Below are 4,252 nucleotides of genomic sequence, written 5' to 3' on the forward strand. Positions count from 1 at the left end.
TGTTTCTGTTTCTGTGTTTTATTCCTATAGTGGCATTCCTCTTTGTTTATGTTGTCCTTTCCATCTCCCTTGTTTGTATTGTTTATATCCAAATCTGGTTCTTCTATTTCCAACCAGTTGAATCTTGATTTGTTGTCCTTATTCCCTTTTCTTTCATTGATCTTGGTTGTTTCTCCCACTTCCTTCGTTCTTTCTTTTCTAGTTTTTTTGGGTCTTTGGACAATCATCCAAGGTTCAAAGTTGTTGTTTGAAGTCCTAGTAGTCTGTTCTTTGTCCATTTCTTTCTTGTTGTTTTCTGCCTCCTTATTATGTTGCTTGCTGAAATTTTCTAGTGTTATTTCCTGATGTTGCTCTTTTTCTTCTTCCCTCGGATTGCGATTTGTTCTTGTGGTTTCTTGCACTTGTCTCCTAACTTTGCAATTTTTTTTATCATGGTCGGCTTTCCACACGTGAAACATATCTGGTGTATGCCTTCATACTCAACGGTATATGGATCCTTATTGATCATGTATATTCAAAGCAGGAGTTTCGTTAGATCTACTTCTACGCAGAGTCTTGCAAATTTGCTTCTGTACAAGTTTGAGGTGTTGTAATCAATCTTGTAGGTTTTGCCTATGAAGTTCCCTATTTTTCACAATATCTTTTCATTGTAAAGTTCAATTGGTAGACTTGGGAGTCTAATCCATGCTATGATCCTGTCCATGGTGGTCACCAGTGGGTTGAAATTTGGTTCCCATAATCTGACAATAAGATAGTGATCAAAGATATTCTAAGGTCCCTCAAAAAGGGCATAATCCATATCTTCATCTGCATAGAACTTAACAAGATAAAAATCATTGCCCATGTCTATAAAATCTATTCCCCCAAACCTTCCCCACATGATTTCTATTCTTCTTTTTATCACTGCATAGCTAATTTTTCTCCCTAGCAGTTTAACTATAAGAGATTTCCACCAGAGTTTCCATAGATTTTTCTTTATTTTTTCATTAAAGATAATGTTATAGAGTCCTCCGTCCACTATTTCTATTGTAATGTCTAACTTTGTTTGTTCCTGGCTCTTCTCATAACTATCTTTCTCTGTTTCAGGTACAATCTTTGAGACGGTGTGCATTTCTTCTTCCTCGCCAGACTTAAGATCAACTTCAAACTCCTGACATTTACCTCTCATAGAGTTTACATACGATCTTTTTTTCAACCCTGGTGTATCTGGGTTCATCCATTCCTCAACTCTGGGGGCCAAGGCAGAGGTTCCAGAGAAACCCTCTTCTCCCTTGTGTTCTTTTTTAGTGCTTCTCTGCAGTTAGTCGTTTTCCTCTTTGGTGGCTTCATATTCATCCAGAGCTCTCTCCGACCACCCGTTTTGGGTCATGTAGGTTAAAATACATTGAGAGATTAGAGGTTGTACGAAAAGAAAAAATCCTAGATTAGAGTCGGCTATGGAGGCGCTTTCTCTTCTTTTTATTTTTTATTTTATTATTTTGTCTATTAAATTTTAATCTCCTGCTATAACCAGCCAAAAAATTGAAATAAAGAGGAGTAACTAAAAAAGGAGTGTGTTATAATTGGGTTGTCGGAAAGGTCCGACATAAAATGGGAGCTTTTTTCCAAAAAAGGAGCAAAAATTAGAAGCCCATTAGTCTCTGACCAACTTTGACCAAAGGAGAGATAATGATTCTTACATCTTGTTTTAGGACAGTGCTATAGTGCGGAAGAGATTTTTTTCAGCAGGTGTTGAAAAAACGTAATGAAGGATGAATTTTACACGTGTTAAGTGTAACACCATAATATTCAAATCCTTATGCTCGAGTCATAAGTCAATGATATTACGGTGGTACGACTCTCAGGTGGATTTTTAATATATAAATATAAGTAATTTCGAAAGGAGCATTAATCGAGAAGCCTGAAAAGAGTAGAAATAAAATCGCGAAGACGTATCACTCACGTTTCGACAACAAAAAGTTAAACTGTGAAGCCGAAAGTGATATATGGACAAGGCATAAAGGAGATTGAGAGATAGATAACAGATAGATATATATAACATAAGTAATAGCCACTAGTCGCGACCCGCGAAGTTTAGGCCGGCTAGGGTACAGTATGAAAGTAGTTGACAACAGTATATCCTAATCTCTCCCAAAGGAAATATAAGAGCCTCTATAGGCAAGTTCCAAAAGAGTTCAATACATAATATAATCTTTTCAAAACAAAGGTGGAGAGATTCTAAGCAAAACACAAAGAAGAGAAAATAAATATCTTCGCCGTCTCTTAGATGAACCGCAGCTCACTTCTGAGCACCTGAACCTGTATCTGAAAAACAAGAGTGTATACGGAATAAGAACCCCGGGCCCATGGGTTCCCAGTATGGTAAAAGTGCCAAATAAATACAATGCACTGCAATAAAAACTCACTAAGCATCCTAAACTCCTTTTCACCAAATCCAGCCTAGATTCTCACTAATCCATAAATAGGCATCGGTCGTAAGGGGATACTAAATCTAGTTCATGTTACACAATACACATGTTTCCCAACTCGCTGAATCTTCCACGAATCAGACTCAGAATCATAAGCAAAACCATCACCAGTTGTTCTGCCTCAGCAACTCTATATCAATACATCATACCCTCGCCTGGAGCTTGTGAAATCACATCACTGCGTCTACCCAGGGGGCTCAAATTATCTCATTCAAAAATCATCATCATCATGCAATCGCATCATCAATTCATCTCGTCGAGAACAACCCTCAACATCCACCGACACCAACATGAGGGATCTCTCAGTTGTACAAACACAAGCAATACAGACAAGTAATACACAAATAAGGTACAAGTAGAATAAGTAGCACATAATCAGGTAACATAGCATATATGATGTAGAAATCCAAAACAAATAGGCAAACCCAAACAATTCAAACATATGCAAATGATGTATGCCTGCCCTATGGCTGATGATATCATCTGTCGGTTATATAGCCAACCCGACATGTCCTGGTAGCTAACCATTGGACAGAAACACCACTTGCAGAGCAAGTAGGTTTCAGCTACAACCCCCTTGCTACTACCCGCTCAACCCAGAGCCATTGGAACAACCACTACTGCGGCTACTACCCAGGCGGGTGTTTAAAAGCTCAACCTGGAGCGAGTGGATTCACCACTACTGCCGCTACTACCCAGGCGTCACAATCTCTGACCTGGAGCAAGTGGGACGAACCACAACCCTTGCTACTGTCCAAGTATCTTAAGCATTAACCCGGAGCAAGCGGGACAAACCACAACCCTTGCTACTACCCAGGTATCTCAAACATATATTCATTCAATCTCAATTCATATTATCAATCTTCATTGTTATCAAATCTCAAACATTAACCTGGAGCAAGTGGGACGAACCACAACCCTTACTACTACCCAGGTATCAGAGCTACATTCATTCAAAACTCCATAATTAACTCATTTATCATAAACATCCTTTTCCGTCTCATACCCGGAGCAAGTGGACAACGCCACTGCCTACTACCCGGGGTCACACGTCACATTTCAACATTTTCCATTATTATCCATTTAACACATTCATTCATCAATCATATATGCATTTATACTCAGCCATAATCAGTAATGGCTTTGCCTTAACCCGGCAATAACTCAGCCATCTGGCTCATGGTTCAATCAAGAACCAGCCATTTATCAATAAATATAGCCCTTCAGCTCATGGCATACACGGTACTTCCACCGTTATTCTCCATATCTCATATAATCATAACTTTTTCCCTTGCTTCTTCGGCTCATGGCATACACGGTACTCCTACCGTCATCCTCCATATCTCATGTAATCATCATTGATCATCATTGATCATAACTTTTCCCCTTGCTTCACTCGCAAGTTACCACATCCCCTAACTCTTTTCTCATTGATAGGCATATCATAATGATTTAATACATGGGGGGTGAGATCGGAGGCTTAGAAGTATGAGATTTAGTTTTTAAAACTCAAAAATCAACTTTGGGATGAAAACAGGGCCACACGTACGCATACTCCACGCGCACGCGTGGATGGCCACAAAGCTCATCGACGCATATGCGTCATACATGCGGACGCGCGGATTGAAACACAGCCAGACGACGCGTACGTGTCAGCCACGCGTACGCGTGGGTGCATTTGCGCCCCAGGCACAAAACTGGCACAACTCTAGCACAACTCTCGAGAAAATGGCTGGGCATTGGGTGCAGCGCACACCACGCGTACACCACGCGCACGCGTGGAT

This window comes from Arachis duranensis, chromosome 5 (genome assembly GCF_000817695.3).
Source record: "Arachis duranensis cultivar V14167 chromosome 5, aradu.V14167.gnm2.J7QH, whole genome shotgun sequence".
Classification (NCBI taxonomy): domain Eukaryota; kingdom Viridiplantae; phylum Streptophyta; class Magnoliopsida; order Fabales; family Fabaceae; genus Arachis; species Arachis duranensis.